Source organism: Puma concolor, chromosome B4, assembly GCF_028749965.1.
Source record: "Puma concolor isolate L17-30 chromosome B4, mPumCon1.1.hap2, whole genome shotgun sequence".
NCBI lineage: Eukaryota > Metazoa > Chordata > Mammalia > Carnivora > Felidae > Puma > Puma concolor.
The window spans coordinates 128,061,136-128,073,442 of NC_141673.1; the positions used below are offsets into that span (position 1 = coordinate 128,061,136).

General features: G+C 41.5%; 1 long non-coding RNA gene across 2 annotated transcripts in view; it reads left to right on the top strand.

Moving 5' to 3' along the window:
* Positions 1 to 413: 413 nt before the first annotated feature.
* LOC147579497 (uncharacterized) overlaps positions 414 to 12,307 on the top strand; it is a 28,894-nt gene continuing 17,000 nt past the window's right edge. The window contains exons 1-4 of one of the 2 annotated variants that reach the window (XR_015254005.1): positions 414 to 487; positions 3,004 to 3,093; positions 9,180 to 9,282; positions 10,507 to 12,223. This is a non-coding gene — a long non-coding RNA (uncharacterized LOC147579497). The remainder of the gene's footprint in view (positions 488 to 3,003; positions 3,094 to 9,179; positions 9,283 to 10,506; positions 12,224 to 12,307) is intronic. The other variant, XR_015254006.1, reaches the window with a different exon arrangement.

Here is a 12,307-nt window from a genome sequence, read left to right on the forward strand (position 1 = left end):
GCATGAAAACCTATTCTGGGTCTTCATTGCTCACACCTGACTTTGCAGATGTACCCGCCCTGAGTCATTCCTGTGGCTCAGATTCATGATTCTAAACCAGCCTTACATGAAGGTGACTTTGTAATAGGTCGGGGACAGACAGAAAAGTAAAGAGGAAAAAGGTGGAAAATACAGGTTTTGAAATTAATCAGGGATTTATTTAAAAGGACAAGGTACTGTTACGTCACTGATTATGGCAATAGAAAACAACATCATATTTTTTAACATGGGGCAAATTCAGTATTTTAAAATAAATCCTGTAGGAATAAAATATCACTTAGACTCCTCAGAGGTGGGATTATTACTTTCCTTCTGGCATGGGTGAAAGTCATGGAAATGTTTATTTCCCTAAATTTTTTTTGCTTGCCTTCTTTCCTCTTTCAGATAACAGGACAGTCTGACTTATCAGCATAGAAAAACATTTCTGTCAGCATTCGGAGAACATGGGGTAAGTGTAAAAGGAGAGTGGTTATGTCAGGCTACACTTTTAACCTAAGCCTAGACACCAAGAGCTGTGCTACATTTAAAAAAAGAAAAAGCTGGGGCGCCTGGGTGGCGCAGTCGGTTGAGCGTCCGACTTCAACCAGGTCACGATCTCGCGGTCCCTGAGTTCGAGCCCCGCGTCAGGCTCTGGGCTGATGGCTCAGAGCCTGGAGCCTGTTTCCGATTCTGTGTCTCGCTCTCTCTCTGCCCCTCCCCCGTTCATGCTCTGTCTCTCTCTGTCCCAAAAATAAATAAACGTTAAAAAAAAAAAAAAAAAAATTTAAAAAAAGAAAAAGCTTGCTAGGCTGTCACTCTAATTAACAGTTGCTAAAGTACAAACATCTTAGCACATCACATAATAGGCAGATTGTGCCCTTTGACGGGCAGCAGAAACCTCACAAGAAAATATTACATTGAGGGGGCGTGTGAGTGGCTCAGTCGGTTAAGTGTCTCACTCTTGATTTTGACTCAGGTCACCGTCTTACAGTTCATGGGATCAAGCCCCTCGTCGCGTTCTGTGCTGACAGCTTGGACTCTCTCTCTCCCTCTCTCCCTGCCCCCCCCCCCACTCTCTCTCTCTCTCTCTCTCTCTCAAAATAAATAAAATCACTTAAAAAATATTTCATTGAATGTGAGGATTAAGGTGGAAAACATGACTTTAAGTGGGAAGGAGGAGATAAAACCCTCTTGCTATGGCAAGACACCTTTTTCGTTCAGCTGGAAAACGATACCGTTCAAAGTAACAGTCCACCCATGTATCATGTCTTCCTTGAATTATGGTCCTGACATGATATGCTCATCTCCCAAAATAGAGCGCCTGTCACCACCTTCGAACTATATTCAGCTCTAATGAGAGGCAACGCACAAAAGTTGCTCTTAGGTTCAGTCGAATCCCCAATCATTTGAAATGTTTGAGCGCTTTAATTTTAAAATAAGAATGGTGTTTATGTATGAATTCCAAAGCCTTGACTGAAACTTCACTTTTCAGTAGAAATCAATATCTCCTGTAGTAGAAAGTAATATCCCTAGGAGCTGAATCTAAAACTCTCAGCATAAGAATACATACAAAATACAGAATTAAAAATTGGGGTTTTTTTTCCTATTCCATTTACACACTTTTAACCAATGCCCTTGTTTTTTGGGTTTTTTTTCTATATCTCTTTTTAAAAAAATTTAATTCCAGTCTAGTTAGGATACAGTGTTGTATTTGTCTCAGGTGTACAATATGGTGATTCAACACTTCCATACACCATCAGGTTGCTGATCGCAGGTGTACTCCTTAGGTACTTAGGTACCTCACCTACTTCACCCATCCCCCCACCCACCTCCCCTCTAGTAACCATCAGTGTGTTCTCTCTAGTTAAGAGTCTGTTTCCTGATTTGTCTCTTTTTCTCCCCGCTTTGTTCCTTTATTTTGTTTCTTAAATTCTACATATGAGTGAAGCCGTACAAACAGTGTGTGATTTTGGGCGATGATTTTTCAAAACGTGAAATGGGGGGATGCCCGGGGGCTCCGTCAGTTGAGGGTCAGACTCTTGATTTCCGCTCAGGTAGTGCATGACCTCATGATTCCTGAGATCCAGCCCTGCTCGGAGCCTGCTTGGGATTCTCTCTCTCTCTCTCTCTCTCTCTCTCTCTCTCTCTCTCTCCCTCTCCTTCTGCCCCTTCCCCTCTCACGCACTCTCTCTCTCTCCCAAAATAAATAAATAAATAAACTTAACAAGAGAGTGATTACGCATTTTCCGTAAAAGAAAGGAGGTCTTCAAATGCGTCTGGCGTTCGCAGTGTTGGAGGGTCACGGTATATTATTGCATGTTGGGCATTAACTTTGTGTTGCTGGAGGCCTCCGCCATTTTGCACACTGCCACTGTGCTCCTTATGTTTGAGCGCAGAAAGAATTCCATTTGGAAGACTTTGAAACAGGGGTAGCTATCGTGGCTGGCCGCCACTGGAAATTGAAATCGTTACTTTTTCTCTTGGTAAAGGTAGTCCGAACCAAAGGATTTCCACGAACAAAATGTCGCTGTAATGTGTCTCTCCGTTTTCCCTGTTAGCTTCCATTCTGGTCTGTTTGGAGATTCTCCCACGTTGTCTGGACTCCACATCGTGCACCCTGGCCTCACTGGGAGAGGGGTAGTAGTAACTCTTAGTGTGCTGCACCTGAGTCCACCTGCCAGACACTAGTCCTCACCCCTGCCAGCCCCCTCTAGGTAACACCCATTCTCTTTCCTTCAGGCCCAAATGTAAATCCCTTGTTGCTGCAACTTTCTGTTCTCTGGAGCTCCTGAGTTGGAAGGGGTTGGGGGCAGGGAGGTAGGGAGCCATGCTCAAGTATTCATGAATGATAATGAGTTCATGAGTTGTCCATCTTGCTAGGACATTTGCATACTTTTATGGGTCATCTGGGAAAGATGCATTTTCTAGTCTTAGAAAAACCAGAAAGTTTAATAAGGTACATTGTTTTTTTTTTTTTTTTTTAAGGGTGTCCTATGGCCAATCACATTTGGAAAAACTACGCATTTATGCCCGTTATTGGAGATTCATAAGACTTTGTAGTTTTTCCAAGCCCGGGTAAGTTCTACAGTAAAGACAGCTGTTCATTTAAACCTGGGATTTCCCCACATTTATGAACATTAGTGAAAATATCTGTCTGTGTGCATTTTTTCTCTTTGTATAACGACCATTAATGCTCCCTGGAGAACACACTTAGAGATATACTTCATTATTCCAAAGTTGTGATTTGTCTGCTGGTGTGAATTTCAGATACCGCGGTGGCACCTTGAGTAAGCATTTTGGAATTAGATTTTCTTTCAATTTCTCTCTCTTTTTAAAAAGTTTTTATTGATTTTTTTGAGAGAGAGAGAGAAAATGAACAGGGTTGGGGCAGAGAGGGGGACAGAGGATCCGAAGTGGGCTCTGTGTTGATAGTGGGGCTCAAACTCACAAACGGTCAGATCATGACCTGAGTCGGATGCTTAACAGACTGGATCACCCAGTCAGTTCAGTCTTTCACTTCTTCTAACATCACGCTATCCCCACAGCTGTCTCCTCTGCCTCTGAGTATTTGGCTTTCTTATCCAGTTTACTGTGTGATCAGTTCTGGTTTTAAGTTTATGTAGACAAATCATTCACCTGTTATTGACATCATCACTGTACTTAAAGTTCTCTTCAGCAGCCCATTCAGGAAGAGGAGTGTGTATTTAGACAAAGAAAGCGTCTATTTTCTGCCTACAGACAAAGGCCTTACCTTGTTTCCTCTTGCCAAGTTTCACCCATTTCTCTTCACGTGGAAAAGGGGGTCTGTGATGTCCAGGGTTGTTGCCTTGAGCATGTAAACGCCCCCAGATCGAATCCTGCAGGACCAGCGATGGTGGCTGTACTGTAGAAAGATGAGGCAGACCACATTTTCCTGGCTGAGAGTCCCCACTGTTGGAAAGCTGGGTGGGGGGTGCCATGGTTGCTTCTGATGGGATCAAGTCACCATTTCAAAGCTGAGCTGGCCAAACCTATGGGCCTCCAAAACTACTTGCTTTGATTGGGGGCAGTTTCTCTGCATTGTTTGGGGACAGAACAGAAGGGCCCTATGCAGGACATCACATCTTTCTCAGTGCTTCTGACCTAGCAGTGGCAGTGCCACTTTTCACTTAGGATCTTTTTGACCAGTCCATCAGCGACCCAGTCTGGACTGTGTACCTCCTCTTGACCTTGGGGGTTAGTGGCACCTGGTGAATCCGAGCCTTCTTGGAGAGGTCATCAGGAATTTTATTCCTCTGTAAATTAGGCTGGAAAGAGGTTGGAAAGAGGAACATGAATAGAAGCATAAATGTGGGGCGCCTGCGTGGCTCAGTCAGTTAAGTGTCTGACTCTTGATTTCGGCTCGGGTCATGATCTCACAGTTGTAAGTTCGAGCCCCACATGGGGCTCTGAGCTGAGTGTGGAGCTTGCTAGGGATTCTCTCTCCTTCTCTGTCTGGCCCTGCCCCACTCACATGCTCTCTCACTCTCTCTCTCTCAAAATAAATAACCATTAAAAAAAATAAAAACGTAAATGCTATCAGTTGAAACTAGGATGTATAATTTCTTGTCTAAAAGTAAGTAGTGTGTCCTGCTTTATAAAGAAAATAATGCTCTAACAACTTACTGAAAAAAGGTAGTTTTGTCCATCAAACCATCATTTGAGAATATACAGGGGAAGGTATTATTTTCCAAAACCAAACCAAAGCTAAAACAAATTAAAAATGCAGGAATTGGAGAACAAAAAACACACATTAGAATCTTAATGTTTGTCCTAAAACAATGAAAAAGGTAGATCTGTGTACATTTTTTTTTTTAGCTTTAACATGATTTTTAAAAAATATTGCAGGGGCGCCCGGGTGGCGCAGTCGGTTAAGCGTCCGACTTCAGCCAGGTCACGATCTCGCGGTCTGTGAGTTCGAGCCCTGCATCAGGCTCTGGGCTGATGGCTCAGAGCCTGGAGCCTGTTTCCGATTCTGTGTCTCCCTCTCTCTCTGCCCCTCCCCTGTTCATGCTCTGTCTCTCTCTGTCCCAAAAATAAATAAACGTTAAAGAGCTGTCTTTAAAAAAAAAATAAAAATAAAAAAATAATAATATTGCATAGGGGCACCTGGGTGGCTCAGTCAGTTAAGCATCTGACTCTTGGTTTCGGCTCAGGTCATGACCTCACATTTTGTGACTTCAAACCCCACGTCCGGGTCTGTGCTGACAGCACTGAACCTGCTTGGGATTTCTCTCTCCTTCTCTCTCTCTGCCCCTCCCTGGCTAGTTCTCTCTCTCTCTCAAATAAATAAATAAATAAATAAATAAATAAATAAATAAACATAAAAAAATTGTTAAAAAGTATTGCTCAGAGATTTCAAACATTACTCATAAAAGCAGATTAGAGACAATGCTTAATTTCTAAAAGTGTAGCTTAAAAATTTTTAATTTTAAATATAAATTTAAAAATGTATAGTATTTAACTAACTGAAAGCTCTGATGAACTCCACTGAGTCTCAATTTGCTCCTCTGTAAAAGAGAATGTAGACTGGGCATAGAGTAAGTTTCATGGGTTGTAATAATGTGAAAGCATTTTATAACAGAAAAAAATAAGCAGATAAAGTTACTATTATTATAATTCAATTTGTTTTTAAGGGAAAGTTCTAAGAAAGCAAGCTATTCTACTTAGAAAAACATGACAAAACAAAACACATCCCCATATCAGTACATCATCAATCCATCCAATGCCTTCTACATATAGTCTAGGTGCTTTTCCAACTGCTGTTTTTTCACTGGGTCTCAAGGTAAGTGAGATGTCACTTGAGCCCTTTAAAGGGTGAATCTTAGGGATGCCTGGGTGGCTCAGTTGGTTAAGCATTAACTCTTGATTTCAGCTCAGGTCATGATCTCACTGTTGTAAGTCCCAGGCCCAAATCGGGCTCCATATTGACAGTGAGGAGCCTAGCTGGGATTCTCTCTCCCTCTCTTTCTGCCCACCCGCCCCTCCCGCCTCTCTCTCTCTCAAAATAAATAAAGAAACTTAAAAAAAATTAAAAAGTGAAAGGGGAATCTTCGTTTTCTACTACATTTTGGGTCCTTTGGACATTAGTCCCATTGGTTTTCCAAGCCAGGCATTTTGGGCGCTCATGTCTCCAATGTAGATCCCAGGGGTGGGGGTGCCTGATGAGATCCTTTGCTGTTGTGGGTTGCCACTCTGGGGCCGGGGTGTTGATGAGACCATGTCTCTCTGCCTCTCCTACCCATCTGGACATGGTCTTTTTATCCTTTGTTGTGGAGAAGCAATTCATCTAGTTTTCAGATCCTTTTCAGAGCTGTAGCTATAGATTTGGTGAGTCCGTAGAAGGCCGTGAGTTCGGGATCTTCCTACACTGCTGACTTTCAGGAGTTTCCCCCCACCCCCCACTCCCACCCTGGAGCATTCTTTATAAGAACCAAGACACGGAAATAGCCTAAGTGTCCACCACCAACAGATAAATGGATAAAAAAATGTGGTATGTATAAAATGAAATGTTACTCAGCTGCACAAAAGAAGGAAATCTTGCCGTTTGCAATGACATGGATGGAATTTGAGGTCATTAAGCTCAGTGAAACAAGATAGACAAATACCACATGATCTCCCTTATATGTGGAACCAAAAAAATAAAATGAGCTCGTAAGTATAGATTGGTGGTTGCTAGAGGCAGTGGTGTTGGGGGGTGGGCAACATGGGTGAAGGTGGTCAAAAAAGCCAGATTTCCACTTCTAAAATAAATAAGTTGTGGGGATGTCATGTACAGCATGATACTATATTGCATAACTTGAAAGTTGCTAAGAGAGTAGATCTCAAAATTTCTTTTTTTTTTTTTTTTTAATTTTTTTTTTCAACGTTTATTTATTTTTGGGACAGAGAGAGACAGAGCATGAACGGGGGAGGGGCAGAGAGAGAGGGAGACACAGAATCGGAAACAGGCTCCAGGCTCTGAGCCATCCCAGAGCCCGACGCGGGGCTCGAACTCACGGACCGCGAGATCGTGACCTGGCTGAAGTCGGACGCTTAACCGACTGCGCCACCCAGGCGCCCCTCAAAATTTCTTATCACAGGAAAATATTTCCTAACCGTGTGTGGTTATGAGTGTTCACTAGAATTATTGTGGTGATTATTTCATACTGTATACAAATATCGAATCGTTACATAGTATGCACGAAACTAATGTGATGTTTATGTCAATTATACCTCAATTCAAGAAAAGAAAATAATACATTTTATACTCTTGCTGTTCTCCATCCTCCCTGCATAAATTTGCTGAAATTGAGCTTCTAATAGCTCCTATTATTTCCACTTTTCCTCCTCTGTATTTTTTTTTTAATTCTGTTCATGGGAACCAAGAGTATTCTTGGTAAACTCATCCAATACAGCGCACAAGCTCACTTTCTTTGTATATTTTCTCAAGGTTACTAGATGACTGTGTTGATCATCTGGGTGCTTGTTAAAGCAAAGATTCCTGGACCCTTCTGTAGTCCTTCTGTATCAGTGTTTCTGAGTGTGGCCTCAGAATTTAAATTTCTAGAAGATTCTTGCACATACTAAAATTTGAGAGATACAAAGTTTTTTTTTTTAACTTACTTTTATCAATAGTTTCTTTTGCTAAAATGGGAAAAGAAAATTTTGCAATCCACCAAGAGCTTGTTTTCTAGATGACAGAAAACAGAACAAGTACTTAAGAGTATCCACATACATTATAAAATCAAGTCCTTGTATTTTTTTTCTAAAAATCAAGACCTGTGGTCACTTTGAAGTGAGTCTGGACACAGTCTCTTTTTTAGTATCTTGATGAATTATTCCTGAAGAAAAGAGAAGGTACAAGAGAAGGGCAAGAGGGTGAACCCTTCTTTCTTTTGAGGAGGTGAGAGCTAGATGCCCAAAGACCTGACTGTTCTGTGACCTTAGATGGATCCCTTTGTTTACGAGGAGTGGGGTCAGGGGGTAGTTACAGGTACCTTATGTAAGGTTGAGCAAAAGAATCTCTAGTTTCCTTTGAGCACTAACAAACAATGTATCATTCTGGGGCACCTGGGTGGCTCAGTTGGTTAAGTGTCTGACTCGATTTCCACTCAGGTTATGGTCTCACAGTTGGTGAGATCAAGCCCTGCCTTGGGCTCTGTGCTGAGAGCATGGAGCCAACTTGGTATTCTCTCTCCTTCTCTCTGCCCCTCCCTGCCCCTCAAAATAAATGAAAAACATTAGAAAAAAATGTAAAACCCAGTATATCATTCTTCTTCTCTAGGGGAAGTATAAAGCTGAACCAAACACTAAAATGGAAATGAAGATAGAAGTTCTCTTAAACAACAAATACTGAAGATGTATGCTTATAGCCAACTTTCCTCCTTACATTTTCTTTAAAAATAAATGATGTAAAATTACCATACAGCAGTGAAAAAGAATAAAATACACATCACGTTGGATACATCTCAGGAAATAATACTGAGTGAAAAAAAATCAAGTTTCAGAAGAATTCAGCAATTCCATTTATATCAACTCAACACTTTCAAGACTAAACTACACATTGTTTGAAGATATCAACATATATGCCAGACTACAAAGCAAAACAACGGGATGATAAACCAAAATTCAGAGTAGTGGTTTTCTCCAGGGAGAAACATTATGGAGCGGCACATAGGCGCCCTCAAAGGGGTGGGCATGGGGGGGACACTCTATTCCTTATCCTGGGTGGTGGTTTCATGGTCCTCAATTTTATTGTAATTCATCATGCCTTATACACATGTTACAATTATTCCTTTGTATCCAATCAGTTTTTCATGAAAACAATTAAAAACCAGTCAGGAACATATAATATTTTGATACATGGCAAGTTTTGCTCCTCTATTGTGTGTGTTTCCATGCTGTTTCTTTCTTTCTTTCTTTTTTTTTTTTTTCAACGTTTTTTATTTATTTTTGGGACAGAGAGAGACAGAGCATGAACGGGGGAGGGGCAGAGAGAGAGGGAGACACAGAATCGGAAGCAGGCTCCAGGCTCCGAGCCATCAGCCCAGAGCCCGACGCGGGGCTCGAACTCACGGACCACGAGATCGTAACCTGGCTGAAGTCGGACGCTTAACCGACTGCGCCACCCAGGCGCCCCGTGTTTCTTTCTTTCTTTACAGACTTTCATGTTTAAGTAAATAGGCATTTCATGAGAAACATGAAACAGAACCCTGTACCTCGGGAGTTCTTAATGTAAAAACAAAACAGCATCAACAACACAAGGTAAGAGAACATCAACAAATATGTAACAGGTACCTTTGCTAAAGTAAACTAGAACTGTATAAACAGGGATTGTGTAAGGCATGCATTTCTGCAAACAGAGAAAGTTGGTGCCAGATTTCCAAGTCATCATCCTGTAGCACTATTATTAGCTCCTTCCATTTGAATAGCAAAAGTTCTTTTATTCACAAATATTAAAAATTATGCCTTATTCTTCCCCATCCCCTTGGTCACAAATGCAATGATTCATTTTTTAAATATCATTATCCAGGCACTGCTTTGCAGGAACTATTCTCCAAAAGAACACCAGGTTACGAGGATGTTGAGGCTGGATTTCTTGGCCACACTGTTGAGCCCAGGAGTCTCCCACTGGTAGATCAGTGATTTTGCAGCTTTGGAAAATGTTAAATTAGTCATCAGGCACCTTTACTGCAGTTGGCCAGGCTTCCCAGCTCATAGGAGATAAAATGCCTAGTGAGGTAGGGAAAACAAAACAGCGAGGTCCAAGATTTTAGAACTTGTGAACTTTCTCCCAAGGCTAAACACCACCAACAATGACCACCCTGTTCCCCAACAGACAAACACACTCTACCTCACTCCCTCCTTCACTAAATCCCAGCCATGATTCAGATCCTGGAGATCACACAGCTGTGTGTGTTGGGGGGTAGACAGAAGGAGAGGGTGAGGGCAAGGGAGAGAGATCGGCTTCCTTAAGCATGTCTAACTTCTCCATTCCCTGGATTATACATGAAGTAAATCATTTCGTATCTCATGTAAGTGCACAGTGCAAGAATTTTGCTTCCCTGAAATTTGGCATCTAGCAGAGGTCACAATTAAAGTTGTAGTTACAAAATAGTATTTACTCAGTTCGTTTTGAGAGACGTGCAATAAATTTTGGGATTTGTTCTCTCTGCAAATGCGATGGAAATGCATTTAAAAGGCAAAAATCAAAGTAGCTCATAGGCGTTTATCCTAGAAAATGCAAAAGAAAGCCACATCCTTTCTTGTATCTTGTTGCTATGGAAAGCTTCACAGTCTGGATATGCACCCTAAACTGTCTTCAAAAATGGAATAGACAATGCAATAAAAGTGAAACTCATTGTTGGCCGAAGCATTTAAAACAGAGGTGGCATCTGATGATAAAATTCAAAAGTTTGCTCTTCTATTAAGATAGAAAATAAGTTTTTTCCATTCATAATTTTTATAAAGGCAGGGTCTCTTTTGTAGTTGTTCGAAAATAGAGTGACAAAACTGGATACAACAGGGCTAACATACATGATGCCTAAAAATGGATGTGGAGACATTCAGAGCAACTGAAGACGCATGGCTGAAAAGATGTGCACGGAATACCGACTTGAGGAATCTCATCATTCGGTGGCTTGTTACCAGATGCACATTTGTTTACACTGAAATGAAAGCAGAGAAACAGTTAAGTGCGTAAAGAAGGAAGACAATATCTTGTAGGAGCCCAGCCTTATATACAAGTCCAATTAGAGGACCCCATCATTAACATGATCAAAAGCAGCTGACATTTGTAACACAAGTTAAGATCTGAAAATCTGGGTGGAATTGCTTATGCTTCTATTCAGACTCCCAAAGAAAGACCCTATTAAGCCCAACTAAATTGCACCAAGTGGCTTAAAGAGGTGCCTGTCCGTTTTAATTTTCCTGACACTCCTCTCTGCAGCTTGGTCTAATAGTGATTGTATAGCACTATTAGGGATGCCTCTGCTAGGAAAACACAGTTGTCAGCGACTGCTTTATTATTTTGATGGTATGCAATAATTTCTCTCAGGGCTGTTGCTCCAGAAAAGGATATATTGGCCTGCTCTCTCAGCTCCTAATTAAGCAACGGTGAAATGTTATACTAATACCGGACTTAAAGGGAAGATTGGAAAAGCATTTATCTTCCAAACTGACCTAATTATCATTAGTGTACTATTCTAAACATAAAGAAATCAATCCATTTTAGAAATGGATTTAATAATGCAATGCACTTTGTATTATGTTTCTGAAATCTCATTCTTGTTGGGTATTTAATACTTGCTTTCCCTTTTAAAATATACACTGGAGTGACTTTACGTGGGACTGTGACATTTTCAGGCACTTTTTTTTTTTTTTGCATGAATTGCAAAAGTAGGTGCTATACAAATGTCATATTTCATCAGTAGCATGTTTTGCTTTTGAGGTGAGGAACCACTTGGAGAAACACTGAGTGGGTATAAATTAATCTCAAGGAAATCGGGAGTTCTTTTACAAACGGGACCATTTCAAAATTAGCAAGACAACCAATGTGAGAGAAGTAGCTGGGGAGTGAGATACAATGAAACAAACGCACAAACAAAATGGATTGATCACCGATCTGCCCTTTGAGGTATTTGTGTCAAATGTAGGCACAGGTCAGTGTTCTCTCTCAACACCAGCTATTTTTATTCCCATCTTTGCCAAAATTTGGTGTTTTCCTGGCCCTGACCACTAACCTGTTGCAAGTGCCCAGGGTAATCTGATTCCGCCTGTGTTCCTCCCTATCTCTCCTGACCACCCCGTCATTCCCAGTACTGCTGATTTTGATTCTTATCCTAGTTGATCAACTACCATTTCAGTTCCCACTGACCTCCTGTCGTTACCCTCAAATCGTTTCTTCGGTGCCTAAGCAATGTGTTTCTAACTTTCCAAGCTACTGTGAAACAAGAACCTCCAGACGCTGACAGGGGCTCTCCATACAATAGTTAATCAGCACCTTTGCTGTAGAGTGGACCTCACAGCTGCCAAGTGGCAGAGGCAGGATTTGAACCCAGGGCCAGCAAACTGCAAGGAGTCCTCTTTCTCCCTTTTGAGGCCACAGTCTCTAGGGAAAGACCTCAAATTGGTTTGGTGGAGTTATTAGCCCAGTCCCTAAGAAAGCGATGTGGTCTGCGTAGGGACCATCTACGGGAAATAAAGGGTGAGTCGCTAAGGATAGAATGAATTAACACATTTAGAGGTGAGGCCTGAGATACGTGAGAAGTTGGTGATGATGTCACAAGAG